The sequence below is a fragment of the Pleurodeles waltl genome, chromosome 4_1 (assembly GCF_031143425.1).
Source record: "Pleurodeles waltl isolate 20211129_DDA chromosome 4_1, aPleWal1.hap1.20221129, whole genome shotgun sequence".
Classification (NCBI taxonomy): Eukaryota; Metazoa; Chordata; class Amphibia; order Caudata; family Salamandridae; genus Pleurodeles; species Pleurodeles waltl.
The window spans coordinates 869346117-869358675 of record NC_090442.1 but is presented as its reverse complement, the minus strand read 5'-3'; positions in this window follow the sequence as shown (position 1 = coordinate 869358675).

Below are 12559 nucleotides of genomic sequence, written 5' to 3'. Positions count from 1 at the left end.
CCAATAACCCATTTTCCAACATAATTGGAAGCAGCGACGGGATCCTGTACTTGTGTTCAATATCACGTTACAGTTTTATGTAAAACAAAGTAAAAATCCTTTAAATTGTCCTAGTGCAAAAATTGTTTTTAATTTTTAATTTGGATTAATTTCAATTATTGAATTTTTGTAATTTTTCTAAATTCTTGTTTCCAATTTTTGCAAAAAGTTTTTGTTGACACAAAACTAGGGAACCATGGAGCTTGATCTGGCTAGCCTACCCACACTGACAGTAGTCCAGCTTAGGGGGTTGTGTATTGAAAGAGGGTTGCCTGCAACCACTGATCTCAGGAAGCAAATCCTGATCACATCCCTGACAGCATGGGCTGAGGCCCAAGAGGTAGAGTCAGAAGAAGCTCCAGAGGAGGGAGAAAGAAGGGAGGATGCAAGCTCTAACCACTCAGGGGAGGGAAGGCATCTGAGCCCAAGTGAGGATGAGGAAGAACGGTCCTCAGTAAACACAGTCACTAGGGGCAGATCCAAAGCTAGTGGTGGGAAGGGGGTCCTTTCAGGAGGAGAGAACCCATCCATGAGAGAAAGAGAGCTGGAGGCCCAGCTAGCATACATAGCTTTGGAAGCAGAGAAGCTGGCCCTAGAAAAGAAAAAGTGGGCATACAAAGAGAAAAGAGATGGAAGCAGCGATAAAGAAGCTGAGGTGTCCATGGGTGGGGGAGTTTGCCCCAGATTACCCAAAGGGGTGGTTCCTGCCTATGTAGAGGGGGATGACATAGATAAGTGGCTGGGGGCCTTTGAGAGGGCACTCCAAATGAGAAGGGTTAGGCCTCAATACTGGGGTTCCCTTTTGTGGGAGTTAGTCCCCAACTCAGGGAGGGATAGGCTTCTGACCTTAAGGGGGGAGGAGGCAGATTCATACCCTAGTATGAAGAGGTGCTTAGCCAAGAAGTTTGGTCTGACCCCAGAGCAATATAGAATGAAGTTCAGGGACACCCAGAAGGTCAGTACCCAGTCTTGGGTTGACTTTGTGGACATTTCACTAAAGGCACTAGAGGGCTGGATTATTGGCAACAAAGTAAATACTTATGAGGGGTTATACAATCTGATCATGAGAGAGCACATCTTGACCAATTGTATCCAAGAAAGGTTACGCCAGCATCTAGTGGACTCTAAGCAGACCAACCCTAGAGAGCTAGGGGAGGCAGCTGATGAGTGGTTGAGAACCAGGGTGGTTGTCAAGTCCCAGGGGGGAGACTCCAAGAAGGGGGGGACAGGTCCCCAAAAACCTAAGGAGGGAGGTGGTAAGCCCACCACAGAGACTCCCTCTGGACCCCAGAACCCTAAGAAGGAGGAGAGTAAATCCCACTCCCACTCTGACAAGCAGAGACAGGGAGACCCAGGGTTAAAAAAACTCTTGGACAGTAGGGCTTGCTTTGACTGGCAGCAGACAGGTCACTTCAGAGGAGATGCAGCCTGTCCAAGGAAGGTGGTTAGCACTGGGCTGTCCAGTGTAGCCATAGAGGAGGATTCCTCAGATGATGAAGTCCTCCTAGCATTGTGCTGGGAGACAGGACCAGATGGTAAGCTGGTGATCCCTGAGGGTGGGAGTAGGCACTTCCACCACATTCAAGTGAATGGGATCCCTACCACTGGCCTGAGAGACACCTGTGCCAGTCACACTATAGTGAGTGACCGGTTAGTGACCCCAGACATGTACGTCCCAGGAAAGACAAAGAAAGTCAGGATAGCCACAGGGGAGGTCACCTCCAAACCTGTAGCCATAGTGACCCTAGAGAGGGAGGGTATCCTTGACTGGATTAGGGTGGTAGTCAGTGCTGACCTTCCCCTAGATTGTATCCTGGGCAATGACCTCCCAGAGGTGAGTCTGGTCACAGATGGGGTGGTCGCCCAGGGCGCCCCCCCAACCCAAAGTCCTGGGGAGTCAGTCCCTACAGTTAGGAGACAGGGGTCCCCAAGAAAAGGAAAGAAGAAAAGGAAGGGTAGGCCACTCTTAAAGAGAGTTCCAGGGAGCCAAAGGCCTTCTACCCCAGTAGGGGGGGAGCCCAGAGTTGGCACTGGTGAGGCCTCACCTGACCCCAAGGAAGTCCTGAGTAGTCAGGCAGCTGTCCAGATGCAGGGTGTTGCCCCTGCACTGACAGAAGGGAGAGTGGAAGGAAAGTGTCTGCCACAGGAAGTGGTAGCCCCCCACTCTAGACAGCAAGAGGGGTGCCAGGACCTCACAATTGCCCCTAAAGCAGCTCAGCCACCTGTCAGTGGAGAGCTTAGGGTGTGGTTCTGGGTACTGACAGCTGTCAGTAGCCTCTGCTGGGTGCTAGCCTTCCTGGCAGCACTGTACTTGGCCTGGGAGGCAGACCCCAGGGCCAATAGCAAAGTAGGCCCCCTGACCCTATTGGTCATGGTGGGGTTGCTCAAGTGTTGGGTGACCTCTTTGGGTAAGCTAGGTGTTGCCCTAGCAAAGTTAGGAGTAGGGGAGGTGGGCACCTCACTACCCAAGTTGGCAGAGAGAGAGGAGGAAGACCCCCCTAGAGGGAAGTTTCAGTTTGAGTTGGGTCCTTTTACTGTTGGGATGGCTTCACTACCCAGAGAGAGTGACCCTGACAGGAGGATATAAGGCAGAGTAGGCCCTGCAAAGGGACAGACAGTTTTCTTCACTGTCTTCCTCGCCTAACAAGCCAGGAAGACTCTCCCAGGGTTGGGCTGAGTCTCCTGGGCGTGTGGGCTGGGGGGGGGGTTGTGTGAGAAAACAGGGCTGATTGCAGAGGCCCCATAACTTTTTGCCCCCATTTTCCACTTTATGCTGGTGTTTTCCTGACTCTGATGGTGCCCTGGGTACTGCTAACCAGTCCCAATGCCTGTGCTCTGTGTAAAATGGATATGCAAATTGGGCTAATTATAATTGGCTAAGTTAACCTACCTATAAGTCCCTAGTATATGGTAGGGCATGTAGGTTTAGGGACCACAGCATAGGTGGTGCACACCTAGGTGCATTGCTGAGGTGCCCAGTGTCATTTTAAAAGCAAGCCTGCCTTGCTGGCTGCTTTTAAATTAAAGTTATATGCAAATTCGACTTTGGAATTAAAGGTACTTCCAAAGTCTTAAACTACCTTATTTTTACATATAAGTCACCCCTAAGGTGTGCCCTATGTGCCCCTAGGGCTGGGTGCCATGTAACTATAAGCAGGGACTTTATAAAAATAGATTTATAAGCCCTGGTGAGGTAAAAACAGCCAAATCCGTTTTTCCCTCATAGAAGTAAATGGCCTTCATAGGCTAGAATGGACAGACTTTATTTTAAATTTTAAAGTCTCCTTAAATGTTACATACCAAGAATTTGGTATCAAATTGATTGTTGTAATAAATCCCACAACTTCCAGTTGTTGGATTTAATATAACTTGTCCAGGTAAAAAGTTTAGACTTTACCTAAAAAGTTGCCAATTTCAGCTCTGCATTGTTTTTGCTGCTGTGCTCTGATTGGCCAGCCTGCAGCAGCTTCTGCCAGGCTACCTTGATGAGGTGTGAAGTGGCCTGACTTCACACAAAGGAATGTGCTTGGGGGAGAGAATCTCCCCTCAGCAGATGGTGAGGCAGGAAGGGGGAGGGCTGCCAAACTGGTCTTCAAAGGCAGAGAAGGACATTTGCAGCACCCAGCAACACCCCCACATCCTGCAACCCCAGACAACTAGGTGCCCCCTTGATTAGATTAGGAGAGGGGAGGAGAGGGGTGTGTTTATGATTTTTAGCCACACCAGTGGGTGGGCTCAGCCAGATGTAACCTCCAAAAATCAGATTCAGCCATGTTGGATTTTTGGAGACTGTTGCCTTTTGGGATGGATTTTTGCCACACTTCCCAGGAAGTGGTCATCACAGGGGGACGACCCTGTACCTGATTGGAGGACCAGGACCCCCCTGCTTTTCACCCAGGAGCAAGGATAAAACTGGCAGACCTGCACCCACGCCTCAGATCCCCACCAAATTTCAAGAAGAAAGAACTTAAGGAGAAGAAGGACTGCCCTGCTGGACCCCTGGCCTGCACCTGGAACCTGCACTCAGAAGGACTGCACCAGCTGCACACTTGGGCTTCACCACAAGAAGGACTTTGCCTGGCTTCAACTGGTTCAAGGAGGGACTCCCTGTTTGCTACAGGTGAAAAATTGCTAAACCAGAGTCCCCTGCACCAACTCCTGAAGAAAGCGACCAGCTGACCACTGACCAGTGGCCAAAAAGGAGTTTGCGCCAGGTGCATTCTGGGAGTTGAAGTCCGCACCCCCCAAGGACCAGCACAGAACTTCTGGACCCTTGGGGTGAGCTGTGGACCCCAAAAGAACCTTAAAAGAACATCTGGGTGATGCCCCAGAAGTTTGGAAAATATTTGAGAATTTTTGGAAAAAAGCTCCAGAGAGGGACCGACCCGCCGCGGAAATTCTAGCCGGCTTGCCTCAACCGCGACCCGGCCTGACTTCGTGGTTCGTCCCGGTAAAGAAAAACATCCAAAAAAGAGACTTAGGCCCTCATTCTGACCTTGGCGGGCGGCGGAGGCCGCCCGCCAAAGTCCCGCCGTCAGGTTACCGTTCCGCGGTCGAAAGACCGCGGCGGTAATTCTGACTTTCCCGCTGGGCTGGCGGGCGGTCGCCTTCAGACCGCCAGCCAGCCCAGCGGGAAAGAGGCTTCCACGATGAAGCCGGCTCGGAATCGAGCCGGCGGAGTGGAAGCTGTGCGACGGGTGCAGTTGCACCCGTCGCGTATTTCACTGTCTGCACAGCAGACAGTGAAATACATGTAGGGGCCCTCTTACGGGGGCCCCTGCAATGCCCATGCCAGTGGCATGGGCACTGCAGGGGCCCCCAGGGGCCCCGCGACCCCCCCTACCGCCATCCGGATCTCGGCGGTCCGACCGCCGGGATCTGGATGGCGGTAGGGGGGGTCGGAATCCCCGCGGCGGTGCAGCAAGCTGCGCCGCCGCGGAGGATTCAATGGGGCCGCGGTACACTGGCGGGACCCCGCCAGTGGTGCCGGTCCGACCGCGGCTTTACCGCCGCGGTCGGAATCCCCATTGGAGCACCGCCGGCCTGTCGGCGGTGCTCCCGCGGTCCTCCGCCCTGGCGGTCAAAGACCGCCAGGGTCAGAATGACCACCTAAGTCCGAACGTAAAAAGTTGACCGGGACCTCCCAGCCATCGTATCCGAGAAGGGCTCCATGGACGTCGGATTAAGATCCAGGTTTACCCCGGTCGAAGGATTTTCATCTCGAAAAAACAACTAAGTCAGAAGGTAAAAGTCTCCACCGAGGAAACCCACATCGCGTATCCGGACAAGGGCTCCAGGAGGTCGGATTCAACTGGCAGGTTCGTCCCGGTGAAGAAAAACTTCAAAATAAAGACTAAGTCAGAAGGTAACTTTTTAACCGAGGCCTCCCGCGACCTGTAGCCGAGCAGGGCTCCATCGCGGTCGGCCTGAAAGTTTGACTTTGCCCCGGACGAGGTGCAACCAGATGACCCGATTGGCGCTTTTTGTTTCTAAGCGCTAGAAAAGTAATAATTCTTTAAAAATTCATATCTCCGGTTCCCCCGAACCGATTTTAATCGTTTTTGTGTCATTTTAAAGATAAAAATATAAACTATTTTTATAAATTGGTTTTGGATTTTTAAACTGTTTCCTGTGTTTTATTTAATTACTGTTTTGTGATATTTGAATGCTTTACACTTTGTCTCCTAAGTTAAGCCTTGACGCTCGTTGCCAAGCTACCAAGGGTTGAGCTGGGATTAATTTACTGAGACCTAACTGTACCTATGTGGAGGTTAGTGGCTTGTTGCTGGGTGTAGGTACCTACCTGCCCTACCAATAACCCATTTTCCAACACACCACCATCTAAAGTGAGGGGGCGGCAAGCTTAGTAGATGGATGGATCAACCAACGGAAAAGTGATGTCAAGACCAGATCCACCAAGATCTAATTCAGGCCCTTAGTCTTTTTAACAGAGCGCAAAATACTCCAGAGGATCAAGCCTGTAACTCTATCTGATGAAGTCTTTGAATTTTGTAATGAGGTCTCACTGACGCTGTGGAGATTTTGAAAGTCCAAACATTTTCTAATTCACAACTTTTCAGAGTTTTTGGAGCAGCTCTGCTTGACCAATTTAAAGACTCCCAGGGTCTTGGAGGCATCACTACGGGCCTCATTGTGAGTTTGGCGAATGGAAAATCCTGCCTGCCAAACTCCTGACTGGGTGGCCACTGCCTTCATGGCGACCACTCCACTGGATCTATTAGGAGTTTCCCGCTAGGCCGGCATGCAAAAACCTCGGTTTCTGCCTGCCGACCTAGCCAGAAACAGGCTACAGCATTGTCTCTAGCTCGTAATCGATCTGGCAGCAATGCTTTATCCCACAGGATGTACCAGCACCCTTGCAATGTTCGCTGTCTGCAAGGCAGACAGTGAACATTGTGACAATGCTGGGCAAGGGGACCCCTGCACTGCCCATGCCAAGTACCTCCCTGTGGTCCCCTATACCTGTTCTCCGCCAGCCTTTGCATGGTGAAACTACCATGGAAAGGCTGGTGGAGAACGAGGTTGTAATCTGCAGAGGAGCTCTGCATGCAGCACTGCCCTAGTGGATTATGAACTCAGCCACCACCATGCCGTCAGGATCCTGGAGCCTGGCAGTATTGGTTGGACCACTGGAGTCTTTATGTGGCAGTCAGACCAACACAGCAGCAGCCGTCCTGATTGCCACCCCAAGGCTGAAGGTCTGAAGACCACCAGCCTCATAATGAGGCCCTTGGTGTCCTGACTCTCTTCAGAAGAATCTAGTTGCCTCTGGTCAGCTCAGCCAACTAGAAACAAATCTTCTTGCAGCTTGTCAAGTCTAGATTGTTCTTGTGAGTCGTGAGCGGGGTGACACTTTTGTAGCCAGTGATTCGGGTGACTCCTAGACACTCCCTAACAAGTGAGGCAAAAGTTCCCAGGGCAATTTTCCCACCTTTACAGTATATCCTGTTTACCTTACTGCAAAGTATCCAACAGTGCATTATTCTAAGCAAAATTCCAAATGTCACAGCCTTTTGACCCTTAGAGTTGGCTTGTGTGCCAGCCAGAGGTGTGCTTAGTGAAATGAAAACTGATTCTGGGACCAGAACCCCTCCTAGTGGGCTAGTTTAAATCTAGAACAGAGAGCCCAGGAGGCAGCAGCCTTTTCTTCTCCAGGTCTCCTTTATATTCAGCTATTAATTGGCAGGCCACAACCTAGTAATTTTCAACTTAATGAAATCCCCAAAAACTGCCCTACTGACCTTCCTGAGTTGATATGTGTTACATACCTCACATCCAGGTCTACCTGCCAAAAGGCTGTATCCATTGTTTTCACTCTAGTAGAGTTTTCACACCTCCTAAAGGGGAAACACAGACAGGCCAGGTGCTGGTAGGCTAGCGCTAATTAGCTAACTCCAGGGTAAGCAGGCAAAATCTAACTTTTTAAAACATACATTTACTAAATAGTTATTAAAATCTGAATTCATCACTGAATTGAAATCTTTTACTAAACATTAAAAATAGTGTTTGGATTATTCCTGCTGCTTGTCCCAACCCACACATAGGAGAGTTATGATTATATTTTAAAATTGAGTTTTTCTCATGGGGCAGCTACAACACTTCAAAGTCAGCATAGATTTTAGGAGCTAGTCACTGTAGGTGCATGCCAACATTTAATTCGCGCATGTACCACTTTTAAATACTAGCCATCATACTTTGTGGGCTACAAGGCCAACATAAGACTGCCATTTGATATTTAAATGTAGGGTCTTTTCCTGTTGAAAGGGTTAGTTTGACAGATTCACCTACAGGTTAAAAAACTGCAGGAGTAAGGCTACATAGGTAGGCCTGAATATATGTTTTCATTGTCCACCTAGCGGATAGTGCAACATGTTCTGCAGTCCACAGGTGACGTTTAACTTTTCCATGCTTTTGGTGCATTTATTTACACCATATAGTATGGCAATACTGGAAAGTTAAGTAGGCTAATTAGGAGTTAGCCACTTTTACAATGTTTAAGCGTCAGAGCTCACACACTCTGTGGTTGGCAGAGTTTAAAGAAATAGCAGTACCAGTCTGCAAAACAATGAGGTTAACCAAACTAAAAGGCAATTTCTCATAGAAGGTCCCTCTGTAATATTTGAAAAGTAACCAAAAGTACAAACTTATATGCCTGACTGAAATTTGTCTGTGTTTATATCACAGTGTGGACTATAGTGATGCAACACTCAATATTTTAGAGCATATTTATGAAGGGATTATTATTTTAACCAAACAAATTCCACATTCTGGCTAGTAGGTACCAGTGGGGAGGAGATGAAGCAGTATACAATGGTTCCATCCCTCATAGATATTTCATCTTAACCCCTTCACTGCCAGGCCTTTTCCCCCTCAGGTGCCAAGCCTTTTTTTGGCTATTTGGGGCAGTTTGCACTTAGGCCCTCATAACGTTTTGTCCACATAAGCTACCCATGCCAAATTTGCATCCTTTTTTTCCAACATCCTAGGGATTCTAGAGGTACCCAGACTTTGTGGGTTCCCCTGAAGGAGACCAAGAAATTAGACAAAATACAGTGAAAATTTCGTTTTTTTCAAAAAAATGGAAAAAAGGGCTGCAGAAGAAGGCTTGTGGTTTCCCCCCTGAAAATGGCATCAACAAAAGGTTTGCGGTGCTAAAATCACCATCTTCCCAGCTTTCAGGAACAAGCAGACTTGAATCAGAAAAACAAACTTTTCAACACAATTGTGGCATTTTACTGGGACATACCCCATTTTTACAATTTTTTGCGCTTTCAGCCTCCTTCCAGTTAGTGACAGAAATGGTTGTGAAACCAATGCTGGATCCCAGAAAGCTAAACATTTCTGAAAAGTAGACAGAATTCTGAATTCAGCAAGGGGTAATTTGTGTAGATCCTACAAGGGTTTCCTACAGAAAACAACAACTGAAAAAGAAAAATATTGAAATTGAGGTGAAAAAAACATCAATTTTTCTCTACATTTTACTCTGTAACTTTTTCCTGCAATGTCAAATTTTCGAAAGCAATATACCATTACGTCTGCTGGACTCCTCTGGTTGCCGGGATATATAGGGCTTGTAGGTTCATCAAGAACCCTAGGTACCCAGAGCCAATAAATGAGCTGCACCCTGCAGTGCGTTTTCATTCTATACCTGGTATACAGCAATTCATTTGCTGAAATATAAAGAGTGAAAACGAGCTATCAAGAAAACCTTTGTATTTTCAAAATGAAGGTGTTGAGGAGCAGTGGTTATTTGCACATTTCTGAATTCTGGGGTGACCATACTAGCATGTGAATTACAGGGCATTTCTCAAATAGACGTCTTTAATACACACTCTTATATTTGGAAGGAAAAAATGTAGAGAAAGACATGGGGCAATAACACTTGTTTTGCTAATCTATGTTCCCCCAAGTCTCCCGATACCTCACTTGAGTGGGTAGGCCTAGTGCCCGTGACAGGAAAAGCCCCAAAACGCAACGTGGACACATCACATTTTTTAAAAGAAAACAGAGGTGTATTTTGCAAAGTGCCTACCTGTAGATTTTGGCCTCTAGCTCAGCCGGCACCTAGGGAAACCTACCAAACCTGTGTATTTTTGAAAACTAGAGACCTAGGGGAATCCAAGATGGGGTGACTTGTGGGGCTCTGACCAGGTTCTGTTACCCAGAATCCTTTGCAAACCTCAAACTTTGGCTAAAAAAACACATTTTCCTCCAATTTTGGTGACAGAAAGTCCTGGAATCTGAGAGGAGCCACGTATTTCCTTCTACCCAGCGTTCCCCCAAGTCTCCCGATAAAAATGATACCTCACTTGTGTGGGTAGGCCTAGCGCCCGTGACAGGAAACGCCCCAAAACACAACGTGGACACATCACATTTTTTTAAAGAAAACAGAGGTGTTATTTGCAAAGTGCCTACCTGTAGATTTTGGCCTCTAGCTCAGCCGGCACCTAGGGAAACCTACCAAACCTGTGCATTTTTGAAACCTAGAGACCTAGGGGAATCCAAGATGGGGTGACTTGTGGGGCTCTGACCAGGTTCTGTTACCCAGAATCCTTTGCAAACCTCAAAATTTGGCTAAAAAAAATACATGTTCCTCACATTTCTGTGACAGAAAGTTCTGGAATCTGAGAGGAGGCACAAATTTCCTTCCACCCAGCGTTCCCCCAAGTCTCCCGATAAAAATGATACCTCACTTGTGTGGGTAGTCCTAGCCCCCGTGACAGGAAATGCCCCATAGCACAACGTGGACACATCCCATTTTTTACAGAAAACAGAGGTGTTTTTTGCAAAGTGCCTACCTGTAGGTTTTGGCCTCTAGCTCAGCCGGCACCTAGGGAAACCTACCAAACCTGTGCATTTTTTAAAACTAGAGACCTAGGGAAATCTAAGATGGGGTGACTAGTGGAGTTCTGACCAGGTTCTGTTACCCAGAATCCTTTGCAAACCTCAGAATTTGGCCAAAAAAACACATTTTCCTTACATTTCGGTGACAGAAAGTTCTGGAATCTGAGAGGAGCCACAAATATCCTTCCACCCAGCATTCCCCCAGGTCTCCTGATAAAAATGATACTTCACTTGTGTGGGTAGGCCTAGAGCCCGCAACAGGAAACGCCCCAAAACACAACGTGGACACATCCCATTTTTTGAAAGAAAACAGAGGTGTTTTTTGCAAAGTGCCTACCTGTAGATTTTGGCCTCTAGCTCAGCCGGCACCTGGGGAAACCTACCAAACCTGTGCATTTTTGAAAACTAGAGACCTTGGGGAATCCAAGATGGGGTGACTTGTGGGGCTCTGACCAGGTTCTGTTACCCAGAATCCTTTGCAAACCTCAAAATTTGGCTAAAAAAAACACATGTTCCTCACATTTCTGTGACAGAAAGTTCTGGAATCTGAGAGGAGGCACAAATTTCCTTCCACCCAGCGTTCCCCCAAGACTCCCGATAAAAATGATACCTCACTTGTGTGGGTAGGCCTAGCGCCCGCAACAGGAAATGCCCCAAAGCACAACGTGCACACGTCCCATTTTTTGACAGAAAACAGAGCTGTTTATTGCAAAGTGCCTACCTGTAGATTTTGGCCTCTAGCTCAGCCGGCACCTAGGGAAACCTACCAAACCTGTGCATTTTTGAAAACTAGAGACCATGGGGAATCCAAGATGGGGTGACTTGTGGGGCTCTGACCAGGTTCTGTTACCCAGAATCCTTTGCAAACCTCAAAATGTGGCTAAACAAACACATTTTCCTCACATTTCGGTGGCAGAAAGTTCTGAAATCTAAGAGGAGCCACAAATTTCCTTCCACCCAGCGTTCCCCCAAGTCTCCCAATAAAAATGATAGCTCACTTTTGTGGGTAGACCTAGCGCCCACGACAGGAAACGCCCCAAAACACAACCTGGACACATCCCATTTTTTGAAAGAAAACAGAGGTGTTTTTTGCAAAGTGCCTACCTGTAGAGTTTGGCCTCTAGCTCAGCCGGCACCTAGGGAAACCTACCAAACCTGTGCATTTTTTAAAACTAGAGACCTAGGGGAATCCAAGATGGGGTGACTTGTGGGGCTCTGACCAGGTTCTGTTACCCAGAATCCTTTGCAAACCTCAAAATTTGGCTAAAAAAACACATGTTCCTCACATTTCTGTGACAGAAAGTTCTGGAATCTGAGAGGAGGCACAAATTTGCTTCCACCCAGCGTTCCCCTAAGTCTCCAGATAAAAATGATACCTCACTTGTGTGCGTAGGCCTAGCGCCTGCGACAGGATATGCCCTAAAACACAACGTGGACCCATCCCATTTTTTGACAGAAAACAGAGGTGTTTTTTGCAAAGTGCCTACCTTTAGATTTTGGCCTCTAGCTCAGCCGGCACCTAGGGAAACCTACCAAACCTGTGCATTTTTGAAAACTAGAGACCTAGGGGAATCCAAGATGGGGTGACTTGTGGGGCTCTGACCAGGTTCTGTTACCCAGAATCCTTTGCAAAACTCAAAATTTGGCTAAAAAATACATTTTCCTCATATTATGGTGACAGAAAGTTCTGGAATCTGAGAGGAGCCACAAGGGGGGGGGGCAGAAATCACCCAGATTACATTGCACCCTTAGGGGGGGCGACCCTTGCCCAAGGGGCCACACCCTGACACAAAGCACACACACACACATATAGTATCCCTGGTGCTATGGGGATTCTGCCCCCCTTGGGGGCAGAGAGGCCTAAAAAAAATAGGCTACCCAATAATACAAACGGGCCTCTGGGGGCAACCCTTGCCCAAGGGGCCGCCCCCCAACACAAAAAAAAAACCAACAATAAAATCCCTGGTGTCTAGTGGCTTTCTGCCCCCCTTGGGGGCAGATTGGCCTAAAAATAAGGCCAATCTGCCCCCAAGGGAGGCAGAAACGACGATAAATACATTGCCCCCCAGGGGGAGCGACCCTTGCCCAAGGGGCCACCCCCAACACAAAGCACACATACACACATAATATTTCTGGCGCTATTGGGATTCTGGCC